We start from the raw sequence: 16,486 nt of genomic DNA, 5'->3' as shown, positions 1-16,486 counted from the left end.
AAAATTCATGAGCTACATTTATAAGAGAATATATCAAAAGAAATTTTTATTTACACTTCAGTTGCTAAAGATAATAATTTTCGATTAAATTTTAGCAGAATATCCGAAAGTACGAGTGTCACTTAATAGAAAGGAGTTTGAAAATATATGAAGACGTAAAATACACTCCACAAAAAGTAGACCTATCCGAATTTTATGAAGATGTGCTCATTTGATAAAAAAAAGGCACAGAGTATGCAAAAAGTAAGTTGGTACATTGTATTACTAAATACAGTATATCCATGTGTTACTGGTTCACCGAGTTTCCTTTTCCCCATGGATTCCATTTCGTAGTCTGTGTAACAATTTTACTGTTCTACATTTTCATGACAATGCCGCACTACCTTGATTCCAGTTCCTGGTGAAGCAAGACGTTAGTAATACATTACTTTTTCCAGATTTATTATAATATCTTTATTATGTATACGATCTCCGTAATATCGAGGCCATTAAGGAATCACGAGGCCTCGAAGCCAAGTGTTTTATACCCACAAAACTGTGGCACTGCTGCAGCAGATGTCTTACTGGCAGGTGAGTTACTTAACTCCAGCCTTGTCCCAATTTACACACCATGAATTATTTATACACACAAAAAATTGCGATTACAGGTAAATGAATTTTTTTCTGCAATGCAAACGCTTTTAACATTTTTTCGTGCTCATTATCGATAGCAGTGGTAGAGTAGATAATTTTACAGAATTTTTTAATCTTATATCTGAGACAAAGAAGACAGGCTAAAACAGACTCGGCTGACACGTGTAGAGGATGTGGGGAGAAGGGCACACGCGCTGGTTGCAACCTACTGTCGTCTGATTCAAAATAACTAAATATAAACTTTCAAAACAGCCTAGAATGTAATCATTTGTCTCAAATCAATTGCATTGCAGCCTATAATGAAGGTATTTTCCTCATCGGAGTTACAGTGTGTTTAGAGTGGATCGGAGGAAGATGCCTGGGTTTTTCTTTGATTGAAAATTTAAGGTACCGGTACTGTTCATCTAGTTTTGAATTTCATATTGAAATATCGAAGTCTGGAAGGTATTTTGAAACTATATTTTTGGTACAAAACAGAAAACATTAAATACCTTGTTTATAGATACAGGTTTTCTTCTTACCTGCATTGTAAGCATCTCTCCCCGATAGTCGGGTAAGATGGCAAATGCAATTAACACATTTACTGATATATGTATTTTACCTGAACTTGGTTTGATACATGTATATAACAAAATTGACTTAATCTGAAGCTCAAGAACACTTTCTCACTCGTTTATCACTACTTAGGAACACAGTCATTGCAGATATTTTATTGCTGTGTGCAAAACTCATGAAATCACTTCTTGCACACAATGAATTCAATCCAGTACATTTGTTTGTCATCATTCCTTTTAGGACGCGTTTAAGGGTGCGGTAAAGAATCCCGTATACTTGTGATGCTCTGAAATAGTTCATGCTCTCTGTTCTAACATGTTCCATCGCAAGTTGAAGACTCTCCTCAATTCACTGACTTCTATCAGAGGATCTTATGTAATGTTTACACATTCCCTACAATAAAACAAAAAATAAAACTCTTGCAATAAATTTCCATCTTACCCCGAAAAAAAAGATCATCTTCCCCAAGTATCGGGGTAAGATGCCTAGTCTGTGACGCAACCTAAGATGGTGGAACAAGGTCGTTGGTTGTTAACAATACAAACTTTAGAACCTTTACTACAATATCCATTACAAAGGTTTGACATATATTACGAATTTAAGAACGTATTAAAATTTTAACATACCTTTGCAATTATTTTATAGCAGAAAAATGAGCTGTTTTCTTGCTTTTCTTCTTCTCACAACAAGAACGCGTGACAAAATAAGTTAGCTTCCACTCTACAGTTATTCAACTGTCTCAGTGATCATGAAGACATGCGCGGGCGTTCTCTCTTGAAAGAAGGTGAAACTACAAAGATATAAGCATCTTCCCCCGATAGTTATCTCCCCCCGATTCACTTTATAAAGTAACGTCACAAAATTAAATTGAAATAATCTTACAATTGAGGGATCAGAAGCAAAGGGATATAAGTGGACTTCAATAACTTTAGAGAAAATGTGATTAAAAATGATTAAGCTTTCGTAAATTCCGTGAAGTTTCATTTTAAATTTTATTGTATAATGTCATTAAAAGATATATCTCTTTGTTACTAAAATTGTTTATGCTTTAGCTGTCCCTGGATGCATTTAACTCATTTTTTTAGAAATGTCACTTGTATCCCTTTGTTTCTGACCCCTTCAATTATTAAAACAAAATACTTCGTACACATACGCCATTTGTTGCTCGGACAATATACAATCGATTCTCGATGTCGATCTGTGTTCGCACCACATGCCTTTTTTCTTTTTTAATTGTAGGTATGCAATTTTTAGGCAACTGTGATTCTGTGTTACAAGTCGTCCTAGCAATCTCTAATGGACCTTCTGTGCACCACACACAAGATGGTACTATTTATGTTGGCCATGGACCTTATTCTTGAATCTCAGCTTAGAAAAGGACGAGTTTATAAGAAAAGATTTTTTGTACCAAGTGGTTTATATAGATATAAGCACGATGTATGTTCAACATAACCTAGGAGAGCGTACAAGAATACGAAATGCACCTTTCAGATGTAATATTTGACTGCGCCTGTGGTATGAACAGTTTACATAAATCGGCAATGTGGAAAGGCCGTTACGCCCAGGAAGACTATCTGTATGTGGAAATGAGACTGAAACCATACGGGAAGCATTCCAACACAGTCCTACAAAGTCAATTCGCAGAGCATCACAGGAGCTGCAGATTCCGAAGTTACTATCCACAAAGTAGGCTACTTCACAGTTGTCTCAAAATGTACGCATTAGAGGTGCAAATTATGCAGGCATTGCGGGAAAAGAACAGATTTTTATGCTGTTTTGCAGAGTCATGTTTTTAGATGTAACAATCTTACATGTATCCGGGGATGTTAATCACCATAACATGTAGATAAGATAAGTGGCTCTGAGCCATCTTATGCAGCGAGAGAATATGAGGGAAACATTCCCAAAAGGAACTGTGGCCCAGCCTCAAAACAGCATTATTTAATAATTTTTTGCAGAAAATTCAGTGACCTCGACTATGTATATGGACATGTCAGAACAATTCGTCCTACCTCAGCTTCTAGATCTTCAACCACCTTGTCTGTGATCTTTTTCAACAAGGTGGGTTTCTTCATATCGAACTATTGTCGTTATAACTGCTTGATAATAATTTCCTCGACGCTGGATACGTCGGAATGGTCCATGTACCTGGCCAACAAAGTCACCAGATCCGATTCTTTCAGCTTTTTCTTTATGAGCTGTACTTAACAGAAGGCCCGTCAGAGAGAATCAGTACTTGCATCACAGAATCTCAGATGTCATAACTACAGACGTGGACAAATTATTAGACTAAATTAATTATATGTGCAACGAAGCTGTATTTATCAATAGAAATAATGAACAAAAATGCATTTTGCACAGATATAATGAACAGAAAATTGAGTCTGGAGATTGCTAATATTTTACGAACATTCCCTTATTCTTTATTAGCACGTTGATTTTGTCAGGGATATTGGAAACCAAAGTTTGACACTTTCTTTGAATATCAGCATCATTTAGCCAGATATCAGACAGTGCTTAAATGAATCCATGTTATGTTGTAAGCCTCTTTCTGTTCACTTTCTTCTTCAGTACAGATCACAGATTTACACTTCCGTTCATGTCCGGTCTTCTTGCAGGCCATGGGAGAATATCTTCTGTAGTATATAATTAAAACACCAGTAGTATCAACATAGCCAGAAAAAATATACTTAACAATTGGAAAAATATACCAGAAGATATAAACTATCATATTTACAACAATAGAGGCTCTGTGAATTATATTGATAGTTGATATGACGAATTATATTATGTTTCCAAGAAAACGTTTTAGTCTAATAATTTGTCCACGTCTGTACAGTTACACAAGACACACTAGTAGCGCGTACATGGACCGAAATCGAGTATCGATTGAATATTGTCCGAGGAACAGATGCAGCACATGTGAAAACTAGGGTAGTTCACCCTATTATCAGCCACCTCCCAGTAGTCAGTCATCGTGGCATAATTATGAAAAAAATAAGTACATAAAAGAATATGTACATATTCTGTTGGCTCACCAGTACTCTGCCATTCTTTGTCCTGCCCTCGAACCTCTAGTAACCTCTGATGTGGGAAATATAAAGCAATAGTTAGCCTCTAAACATGTTGTGAAGAGCACCATGTTGTTGTTGTGTGATATTCTTGTGCGTTGAACAACGTGCAGTGTCATTTTTATGAGGTCAGTATTTCGTTATTATAAGTCATAGCCACTTAAAACAGTGATTGAGTGACTTGAAATATTCTAGAAGAGTTAAATGAGCACTGTATTTGTATTTTAAAAGTGTTAAGTATTTCAATGGAGCTGACTATAGGAGATTTCAGTAAGATAGAGAAGCCAGTAGTCAGCCTAGGCGGCTGACTACTGGAACTATGGCTCACACTGAGTTTAAAGACTAATTTCTGTCATCTGCAAGCTTAAAGCCTGGCCTTTAATGTCAGACCATGGTATTTTGGTTTAAATATATAAAACCCAGTAGTCAGCCTAGTAAGACAGATAGAGGCTGACTATTGGTATCTTGATTAACCTATAGTCAGCCACCATCTCAAATATTAAAATCTAAATAAAATAATGTAATAATAATAGTGTAGGACTCATGAGAAGTTACCTACAACTTGCTCCCTAAATATACATTTTACAGATAGGCCTATAAATAAATGTTTTTTCGACTAAAAGGGTGCAACGACCGATTCACCAATATGAAGAGAGGACGTTAGTGCAAGCTTTGCTTGAGATTCGGCGAAATAATTTAAACATTGGTAAGGGACATTGCAAGAGGGACAAAATTTTGAAGAGCATCTGTTCTGGCCAGGTTCCTTACCAAATACAAAAAAGCAACGACCTGTTAAAGAGAGAGTTCCAAGTACTATTTCATCAGCAGCATGGCGTGAGTTCTTCCATAAAAAGAACTTTACCAAAATCGAGGAAACAAAATTAAAACAACAGAGAAAATAGGAGAGGGAGAATCGAAAATCTTTTATGAAAAATAGCAAAGACGAAAAAAGGAAATCTACATTCATCGCAGATGCAAATGCTGATCCAAATGATGAATCTCAGGAAGAGGACAATTATTTAAGACAACTGTGTACTGAGCTTAATGCACTGCCGTATGATATTGCAGAGGGTAAAGAATTTCACTGTCAGTTTTGCTGATTTTTCTTTTTTGTAAAAGGAATATTGTTTCAATAGTGTCTACCTCACAAATGCCTTCTGTAATTCATTCTAATTTTTTGTATTGCTGTATAATGAAAGAACATGTATAATGTTTATTTTATCATATTCTAACAGTAAAATTGAATTTAACTTAAAACTGGTTTAGAGGCTGACTACTGGTTTCAAACTGGCTGGACACTGGATTTATGTGACCGAATACTGGAGAATTTGTTACTACTAGGAAAATGTATTATTTTTAGTCCAAAAAGTGTAGTTATAATATTATGTTATGTGAAATTTCAAAACTAGACTATTTGTTTGTAATAGTGATTAATAAAGGAAATAATGTTAAATGGTTTTCTTATCAGAAACTACTCTAGTGTATTACAGTACTGTTAACAGGCTGACTAATGGTGCAGTCACCCTATATAAAAAACTCCCATCTTTTGTAGATATTACGTATCAAACAATTAAAAATGTTTAATAGATGTAAAACATCGCTTCTTTTGTGTAGTGATTACCTGATTAGCATGCCTGACTATGAACCAGGAAGTCTCGAGTTAAACTCCCGGTTATACCCAAACATTGTTCAAGGGTACAGTGTCGAGAATTACCCAGCCGCGTGATAGGAAAAATTCCTGCGGAGACTCGCATCATTGACCACGCAGCACTCTGTACCAATTGGTAGTTACACAGTCGCCTACTAGATGGCAGATGCTCGGCTCGACCATGGCCATTCGTGTTGCTGTAGCGTCATGGAGTTCAATTACAGTGTTAATATAGTTATAAAGTTGTTTCAATTTAATTTTGTGACGTTACTTTGTAGGAGTATTTTACTTTTATACTAGTACAGCTTAAAGCAGCTTTCATAGGAGTATATAAATATGACTGTCTCACCTGCAGTAGCCATACTCATCTATAAATGCAACATATCAGAAAAGCAGTTACCAAAGAAAGCAGTAGATTTAATTATTGTCTTAAGCAGTCACTTAAATTACTTTCTTAAAATAGATTAAAACGCTCGTTCACGTAGTCATAGGAATAAAGAAGGCAGGAAGTTACCTTGACATCAGAAGGACATCACACTATGATTATCTTCTACTCTCGGAAAAAATCCGATAATCTTTTCTGAGTAAGAGACAATGTATTACGGACAATTCTAAAAGTTATAGTGATATTAAATGAACTGAATTTAACGACACAGCACTACGACCTTATTAGATCTACTGCGGTAACACTCAAACTAGGCGCATTCTCAAACCCACACCGGCTGACTACATTAAGGTCCGTTGTATACCAGGTTCCTAGCAGATAACCCCACACGTCCCTAGCCCGGCTCCCTCCTTGCGTCGTCAGCTGGCGTTCGGGGAATAGGCCTACATATGTAATGATGACGAAATGGAGAGCTGGTCACGGAATTATGTAGGTGTCTAATATAGGAAAACTTCAACTGCGACCTTCTCCGCCACAAGTGTCACTATGGATTTTTCAATGAAAAATCCCAGACCTGACCAGGACTCGAATCCGAACCGCCTGCGTGACAGGCTGAAGATATGACCACTCAGCCACCGCAGGGGTATGGTGAGATGAAAGTCTCAACTTTGCCTGGTCTTACACTACTGGCAAGGGCTACTCGGATCCAAAGGATATCATGGAAACGTATAAACTTCTCTAAGAAATAAATTTCCAGGTTAATTTCTTCAGGTTCCGTTAATAAAAATTTGTGGAATTCTGCAGACGTCGTCCTATTCCGAAGAAACAACGTAATTAAGAAGCAGTTCCGTCTAATCAGTTGTCAGAGAAAATTGAAAGTTCTTCCCTTCTTTGTCCCTCTTTCTGCGTAAGATGAGTAAGAAACCTGGACATTCTGCCCCTGTAAGTTCTATGTATTCTATTGGTATGTGGGTAAAGTAATATGCTTTCAGATTTAATTTAAGATTTATTACTCTTTATCACAAATACCTACATACAGATCTTCTTAATAGGCGGGCCGTGAAGACATTTGTCCTGACCTGCTTTTAAGAAATGTCATATTTTACGGAAAAAAGATCAATGAGGGAAATAAAAATAAAATGACGTAAACCAATACTCTTAGAATTATTTTTAAAGTTGCAAATGTTTAGACGACAGGGTACAGCTACCAATTGCTCTGTGATCCTGTAGGGCTGAGAGTTCATGTTTGTTTCTTAAATCTCATGACAGACTGACAGTTCACAAAAAGTTTTCACTTTCATTCCAAACAGGTTTAAAGTCTTTGAGATACGACGATATGTAAACAAGGAAAACAAGCTTTGAAAATGTATAGGCCTATGAGTCTTACGAAATATTCAAAAAGTGGTCCCTAATTTGATATTTATATCTAATATTTCAAGGAAACCTCTTCGGTGGCTGAGTGGCCAGATCTCCGGCCTGTCACGTAGGTGACCCGGGTTCGAGTCCCGGTCAGGTCTCCTCAATGAAAAATATATAGTGACACTTGTGGTGGACAAGGTCGCAGTTGGAGTTTTTCTCGGGATTCTCGCGTTTTCCCTCATATTAGGCATCTACATCATTCCGTGACCATTTCTCCATTTCGTCATCATTCTATAGCATTCCCCGAACGCCGGAGGCTGGCCTAGGGATGAGTGGGGTGGCTTGCTTGAAATCTGGGTACGCAGCGAACCTTAGTGTAGTCAGCCGGTATGGGTTTGGGAATCCGCCTACCTTGAAGGTTAGCGCAGTAGATCGTAACAGGTCGCAGTGCTGGGCCATAGTGCTCCCCTCCCATAAATTCCATTCCAATACTACAAGGAAGATGGTAATCTCCCTTATAGCTTACCACATTCTTGAGCATATTGCTACTAACGTTACTGTGTGTAAAGAATTGAATCTGGAAGCTCAGAATTAAGATCTTTTAAAAACTATTTGAGGTTCCTATGATCAGAGTTCAGAACCATCAATTTAAGAAAAATTAGACTGATGAATTTTGCTTCTTTGTGGTGTCCCTAATAAGTCAATGTGTTTTAGTCTGCAATGAGGTATATGTAACTTAAAATGACACTATGAGACTAAGCACAGGGTTCCACAACAATTTATACACGCAAACTAGTTCAACGAGGCCCAGCTCAAGGAAAATGTATGAAATTCTATCTTAACTTCTTGAAATTCAGTGTAAAAATATGTCAATCACTCATGCTGAGGTTATAAATTATTGCATACTAGAATTTACTTTTGACAAAGAAGTTACTATATAATAAGTGAGGTGAAAAATTACTTGAGTTCATTCAAGATTTATAAATCTAGAAAACAAGAATATTCTTCTTTAATTCCTTGGGAAGCCCTTGATCTCAGACATTACATCAAAACCCCTGCAAGAAGTCAAAGGCTAGTTTGGCAATGGTGAAGACAGGTTCAAGATTAAAATATGTATTTTCTCTGTTAAGTTAATTATGGGAGGGAGAATCTTAGGTTGACTGACTACATAAACCTTTGGTTTGAACTCAGCGAAATTAGATTAAGATTAACATCTTAGTTATCACAATAATGACTACCAAAATATACACCATGTTTGAATCAACATGGACCTGTGGTAGTACTTTCAGTGCAATGACTTGCAACATGTGCATGGTGGACAACGTACTGCGCATTTCTGGTGCCAGTTAGGTCTACACTCTACAGCAGGGGTTCTCAACCTTTTTAAGATAGTGAGCACCACCCACATGTAATATTAAGTGAGCGAGCACCATGAAATCGAATAGATTTAATAGGCCTATATGAATAAACATATATACAAGTAAAATATATGAATAAGTAAATAAATAAATTTTTAAAACGCTCACAAAAGTTATGATTTCCTTGAACTTCAATGTTACTCAGAATTTCAGTGATGTCCAAGGAGAAGTCGCTTGTAGTTACATGTAAACAGTTCTGCAGATGTGAATTAGTTAATCGTGATCGTGCTTTGTTCTTGAGGTATTTCATACGTCAGAACGTTTTAGTTGTTCCGAACATAGCCAAACTTATGAGAGAAACACTACATAGTATTTGGCGTCTTTTTGTATCTTCTGTCCTCCAAAGGCTATGAATTTCTCCTTTTAAAACAAATATTTCAACACTAAGGAGGATTGGAGATCTATTAACTGAAGTTTTGTACGAGCAACCATATTATTCTCATGAACGATCTTGATTTTTCTGATTAAGTCCACACCGAATTGAAAGGGGTTGTACACCATAAAATACGAGAAGGTCTATCAAATCTTTAACATATTATAATGGATGGATAGGAACACTGTTTGCTTCTGTTCGTACAACAAAGTTTGAATTGAAAAAAGACCTCAGGAGCATTCGTGCTCGCGAGCACATTTTTACTCGCATGACGAGAGCACCAAATGGCATTAAAGGAGCACTATGTGCTCGCGAGCACCAGGTTGAGGACGCTTGCTCTATAGACATATAGGAGTTTTCGAAGATGTACATGTACTACTTCACACACTAAAGCAGTAGCGGCCGGTGACCGAAATCCTCGGTGAGGCCAGATGCAACTAGTTTAAATGCCTCCGATAGGAAATGTTTATTCATGATATTAATTAGTACTGTTATTATATTATTAATGCCATTATTACTGTATTATTATGCCTATTATTATTATTATCATTATTATTAATTAAAATAATAATGTCACCCACCAAATAAGTTGTTATGCTGTGAGTTTGTTTCAGTGATTGTTTGAATGTGATGAAGCACTCCATATTATGTTTAGCTGAAGAAGCATTTCTTGAAATTCCCTTGGAAATATTTTTCAGATTGCTCAAGCTTTCAGTAGACACACTGTTCTTTCTATCTTTCTTTCTTTCTTTCTTTCTTTGACAGCAACAAACAAGGTTTATTTTTTTTTAGTTTATTTTGCACCACATTACCACTTAACCATTTATGTTGCCCATATCAGGATGCAATAGAAACTCGCGTTTCAAGATTATCTGTCAGAAAAATTGTCAGCTATGGCATAGGTATCTCGGTAGGCTATCTCTTTATTTAAAACTTCCTGTCTTTCAATATAATTTCTTCTCGAAAAAGGACACTCTAACAATGAATTAATTACATCATTATTATTTCTCGCATCCATTTCTGTTTATATTTTCCCGAAACATATAACAACATTGGACCACACTCACTACTCACTACTGTACTACTGTACAAAACCCTTACGTAAGTCATAAACTGAGACATAAAGGGAGAGAACAATGTGGGTCTCTGCCTGCCAAAGAGCGCAAATTTGTATGTTATTTATGACCTATTTAGGAAGACAAGTCACGACTGCTATACCCATCCCATTCCACCCTTCATGCCGGCCCATGGATGAGAGGAGTGAAAGATGACCAGGCCACGAGGCCAGACGAATTGTGCCTCAGCTAGAACGTTTCAAGTGCAACCTCAAAGCCCGCGAAAACATACGAAATGCAGAAGCCTGACCCGACACGAGCGATCCTGGCCTGAGGAACAAATTTTACTGCAAAACAGGTCTATATACATCACAAAGTTTTCAAATAGCTACTTCTACAGCGATGTATGCTTCATTGAAATAACTAATATATTATATAAAAACACAAAATTTGATTTCAGTTAAGCCAAGTAAGGCCTCATTTGCCTCAGTCAATCAGCCGCCACTGCGCTAAGGTACTAATATCCTAAACGATATAGTTGGCTCTATTTGTATTTTAATTGATTTGTAACGTCAGAAATGCTCATAAAATGTGTATAAATAAAAGCTTAAGAAATTCCTTTAGCCTGCATTTTAGTTTCAGTAAACTGATGTATCTTTGTTCCCCGGTCAAGTTAGATACATTTTATTGTGAAATTACTGGAAGTAGCCCTTTGGAAAATGTAATTCAAATGCGCTGGCCTAGTACTTCGTTTAATTGGTTTGCTTTCGAAGGTTGGAATGCAATTCTCTACTCGAGTTTGAAAGAGACTATTAAAAGTGAAGTACGTACATGGTGCACATTGCCGTCTGCAGAGCACGTACCTGCGTGGGGAGCCGTGAGAAATACTAGTACGCCGGCACCCCTGCGGGGCAAGGTCGGGTGTTGGCAGTCTAGACACCACACAGAACTCGAGGTATGTCGCAGCAAGAGCAGCCTCGCTTGTGCGGTAATAAAACCTCAAATGAGACCCGAGGAACGCTGACTTGTACAGAGTCTTACAGAAGAAGCGATACTGTGCTTGTACACAACCATACATAAGAAACAGAACGGGTTAATACAGAACCAAACGAAAGATGTGGGACAAGGTTATACAGAGTGATTCAGAACTTATGTTACAGAAGAATATGGCAGATTGAGGATGCTAAAATAAGCATTTTTCTTTAAGCAATGTGTGTCCTATCTCGCACCGATACGACGCTGCGAGCGTCTGCAGAAAGGAGATCATTTCTATCTGAACTCAAGATATCACCGCGCATCTTACCCTTTAGCGGCCACGAGCTGATGCAGCCCGCAACACACTGCTAGGCTCCGCCCATTCGCTTGTCTCCATCTCCACCCAAATGCGCTGACTAACTTTACAGATTCCAGAAACGGAGTATAATAACGTATACTCCCTTACACAAGGGACGAGAGAGGACTGCATAGAGTCATGCGCAAAAATTGAGATAAGATTTCAGAGAACCATACACAAGAACTGAGAAAGTACTATAGGCCTACTGGACGATACAAAAAAAGACGAGAAGAGGGTTGTATAGAGTCAAACACAAGAAATGACAAGATTATAGAGAATCATACACAAGAGGTTAAATAAAATTATACAGAGCCATACAAAGAGATAGATTGTATAGATACATACACGCGAGGGATATTACACAGGATCAAGCTGTATACGTAAGGTAACAGAAATTTATACCGTGCCATACACAGGAGATGAAATAAAATTGTACAGAGTTGTAAATGTACAAGAGAGAAAAGAGGACTAAACAGGACTACACACAAGGAACGAGACAAGAATACACACTACTATATCGAAAAGATATAGGCCTACACTTTTCTTTCTTCGTAGACGTTTGCTATTGGAGTCACCAAGTGTGATTTCGTGAGATGATGATTCTATGTAGTGGTTTCCCGTTGAAAATATATATTGTAGTTATGATGGAGAAAAATCAGAAATTCACATGATCATAATATTGTTATGTTCTTGCAAACGACCTCGAATTGATAGAAATCCAAGTCTCTTGACTACTTGTTTCACTTTGGAATAAAAAGTCTAAAATATGTAGATCGTATTGTTTGCTACTCACAAGATGAAGAGCGGGAGGCGAGGCGGCAGGCGGAAGAATGTTAGTGATATGAATGCTTTCATTATGTAACACAATAGCGATACTATTCATTAAAAAACATAAGACTATAGTTCGTACTTGATTAAGTGATTATTAATTCTTTATTAAAATAATTAGTTGTTTTTAATTTCCATAGGCATATTGTTACTAACGTTTTCGGCTTGAGTAATAATCTGGCTACTGGGATACTTCTCTGAGCGATGTTCATAATAATCAGCAGCGACAATGAAGAATGTCACATTCCTTCCTCTCGTTTTCTCTTGAGTAACCGACAATAAGCTACTGAAAGACATAGGGAACTGATAATTTTAAATATCTCTACTTCCTGTAGACCAGTGATACTCACTAGAAATTAGATGCGAGCCAAAAGTGAGAATAGCAATTTTCCGATAGCCGATGCATTTCACAGTGTTAAAAACGAAAACAAAAACAAAAACAAAAAACAACACTAATTTTTAATTATTAAATAATTTGCCCCACTACTAGACCTGCTGCTACAGATACTGCTGCTATTATTATTATTATTATTATTATTATTATTATTATTATTATTATTATTATTATTATTATTTTAATATAAGGTAACAGAACTCATACTTACATATTACTGGTATTTTGAAGTTGAAGGGCGGATTCTGCTACTCTTCTGCAAAATCATGTCGAGCTGGTTGATTTGTTGTTTTATTTCATCTGCAGTCTGTTCTGTATTTGAAAATTTAGGAAATAAAGTGTCACATATTCATTCCTTAACAATGTCCGTATCTGCAAATGACAAAAGTTCTGCTACCTGACACGATGCTTTTGTTGTCAATTCGATTTTATATACTGTAGACTAGAATATATTACTTTCTGTTCAGATATTACGGATATTTTTAACATTTTCAGATTTTCTATCATCGATTGAGAATGTTTTGGATCCTTATCAAAAGTTAACTGCACATTACTGTAGTCTTTATTAAGAAAAAATGTTTATAACCCGTCATTATATCAATACATTACAAGCATATGAGACATAACACTACCTTACGGGCGGGGGGGGGGGGGGAAACTGTCGTTATTGAACACCTTCACTGTAAGTAATGTTGCACAGTAACTAACGTTTTTTTTTTTCCAGTTGCACATTATTACAGAAATTAAAAAATAATTCTCAGGAAAAGAACCCAGTAACAGTAATGTTAGTTCAAGAGCCGCAATAAATGTCTTTGAGAGCCGCATGCAGCCCGCGGGCCGCGTAATGAGTACCACTGCTGTAGACAGAGTGTAAATAAACCCTCCGTTCTGCATCATTATTTTGAGTATTGTTCAAAGAAAGCTTTTAATAAAAAAGGAGCATCTTCTCGGACCACTGGTGAAAGAAGTAAGGAAGAGACTAGTGAACTGCTTTGTGTGGAGTGTAGCATTATATGGGGCAGAAACATGGACATTACGACGAAGTGAATACACGTATTTGAAATGTGGATATGAGAAAAATGGAGCGTGTGAAATGGACAGAATAAAAAACGAAGCTCTGTTGGAAAGAGTGGATGAAGAAAGAATGATGCTGAAACTGATCAGAAAGAGGAAAAGGAATTGGCTGAGTCACTGATTGAGAAGGAACTGCCTACTGAAGGATGCAGTGGAAGAAATGGTGAACGGGAGAAGAGTTCGTGGCAGAAGGTCAGATAATAGACGAAATTAAGATATATATGGATCATATGGGGAGACAAAGAGGAAAGCAGAATATAGGAAAGACTGGAGAATGCTGGGTTTGCAGTGAAAGACCTGCCCTTGTTGCAGAACACTATGAATGAATGTACATCGTTAAACGTCATTCTACGAGTCATAGGTTTCTGAGCTACGAAGTTTGCCGTTAATAATTGTCTTACCTGTGTTAGTATACTTACGATCAATGCGAACCATAGAGATGTGCCGAAATAATAACAAGAGAGAGAAAATACCCCATAACATAATCATTGTTCAACACAAATTTCTCATAGACTGGCTGCGATTTGAACCAGGTCTCCGGCATAGAAAGCCAATTTCACTGCCGTCATTACTTTTAAAAATACAGTAGAATGCAGTTTGGACAAAAATCTGTGTTTGATACGGCGTACATAAACAACCGACGACGTTAAGTTTGAGAAGCTTCTAGAGTTTTCTTGTCTATTTATAGCCCGGCCGAGTTTTCCAGCCTCAGAGACAGATTTCTGCATCAGACAGCAATCCGAGACCTCCCACGCGAATGACGTCAATCTTTCTTGTGTGAGTGCATTCACTGCATCCCACAGACGTCACCTTGTTGCTCAGCGCGGGGAAATTTCTCGATTAACTTCTTGCTTCTACTCTAGGCTTCTACGAACCATTTAATATCGCTCGCAAAAATATCCCTTCCAAAGTCAGTATCTACATAACTAAACGAGGATATCATGGAGAAGAGTATGCAATGAAACAAACGATTCTGCAAAGAATTTTATCGGTTGACGGCCGTGATATATGGAGCGCTTGAATGCGTAAGTTTGATGCTGCGTGGAAGATTTGGTCCTTGTTTCGAATCTCGCTTACACGTGCACATGGATGTCCAATATCATGTCCACACCTGTGGGGTATAGTCGGAGGCACCGATTTTGGCAGATGACCTCGATGACATTTCCAGTAGGCGAGCCAATATTGTTTGTGTAAGCTGCGAGAATGAGATGCGATAACATTCTGAGTCGTTCATATTTTCATAACAGCAGCTCATATCAATTATCCTTATTATGAAACACACCACGGTACAGTCCTACTCAAAGAATACCTTTAATAAATGTAAATGACTTCCGTTCGCAATGATTTTACAATACGTCTCCTACATTTTCTAAATTAAATTAATTCTTAATTACAAGAAAAAAACATTGCATTGCGCATATATAATCCTACCCTTACCAGATCAATATACAAGATCTGTCCAGTAATAATCTAGGGATCATCTACTGGTGGTGCGACAATTCAAGTTAATAAAATTACGATTCTTCTTAAGAATCAGAATATAATTTGGTTAATTAGGTAAAATTGCATGCTGCGGAAGTTAGATTTATATGAGTATAATAAATAGGATTGTAATGGATATTACAAGGGCAATAATTTCTTCACACGCACATTGTGAATAGAACAGAGAAGAAAGCATTTTAAAATATTCGAAATCCTACAAAATATCGGATAAACAATTTTCCCTGCACAAATTGCACCAATTGAAAAATATAGTTACCATTCACAATAAATACTGTATTTTATGGATTCTAAAAAGTTGTTTATTAATCTAGAGGTATTGGCTGATGACTATATTAAATTCCAGCACAACATTCATTCAGAATATGTAGAAATTACACTTTGGATTTTACTAAATGTATAGGCCTACTATCAAAAGGTGTTACATGCCCCCTTAAATACTGTACATGTGTTACCTGTGCGATATCCGATGTTTAATTTTTAAAAATATAATTCATAGTACTGAAACTGGCATATTGAATTCGCACAAATTGTATTATTAGTAATTTTCGTCTCGAAAACCTCTAAGATATCTAATTTAATTTTTCATCCATTTTTGTCCCACTCCACCACTTTAGGGACAAAGTCGGACTAAATAATACCTTATTCGTATTCTGTGATCGCAAAGATCCCCAGATATCGACTTTTATCGAGATCGGATGGCATGAGATTTCTCACTGCCTTCTGCCTTTTCATGAGTACCTTAGGATATGGTATTTAAAAAATCTAAGAATGTTTAAGCAATATTGTAGAGAGTAACCTTCATTTTAAATGCTACGTCTCTAGTTAAATATAATTTAGTGAATTTTTTAAATCGTCGA

The 16,486-nt window shown here is 36.8% G+C and overlaps 1 long non-coding RNA gene across 2 annotated transcripts; it reads right to left on the bottom strand.

The window, feature by feature from the left end:
- Window positions 1-1,299: 1,299 nt before the first annotated feature.
- Window positions 1,300-14,762, bottom strand: LOC138715664 (uncharacterized). Of its 2 annotated transcripts, none has more exons than XR_011336534.1 (3): window positions 14,528-14,762; window positions 13,264-13,424; window positions 1,300-1,581 (listed from the first exon to the last, which is right to left on the bottom strand). It is a non-coding gene; the product is annotated as an uncharacterized lncRNA (long non-coding RNA). The 2 variants fall into 2 exon arrangements; XR_011336535.1 differs by having other exon boundaries at window positions 14,546-14,762.
- Between the last annotated feature and the right edge of the window lie 1,724 nt (window positions 14,763-16,486).

This window comes from Periplaneta americana, chromosome 15 (assembly GCF_040183065.1).
Source record: "Periplaneta americana isolate PAMFEO1 chromosome 15, P.americana_PAMFEO1_priV1, whole genome shotgun sequence".
In the NCBI taxonomy this organism is placed as follows: domain Eukaryota; kingdom Metazoa; phylum Arthropoda; class Insecta; order Blattodea; family Blattidae; genus Periplaneta; species Periplaneta americana.
Note: the sequence above shows the minus strand (reverse complement) of the source record. Positions and strands in the feature narration are given on the sequence as shown.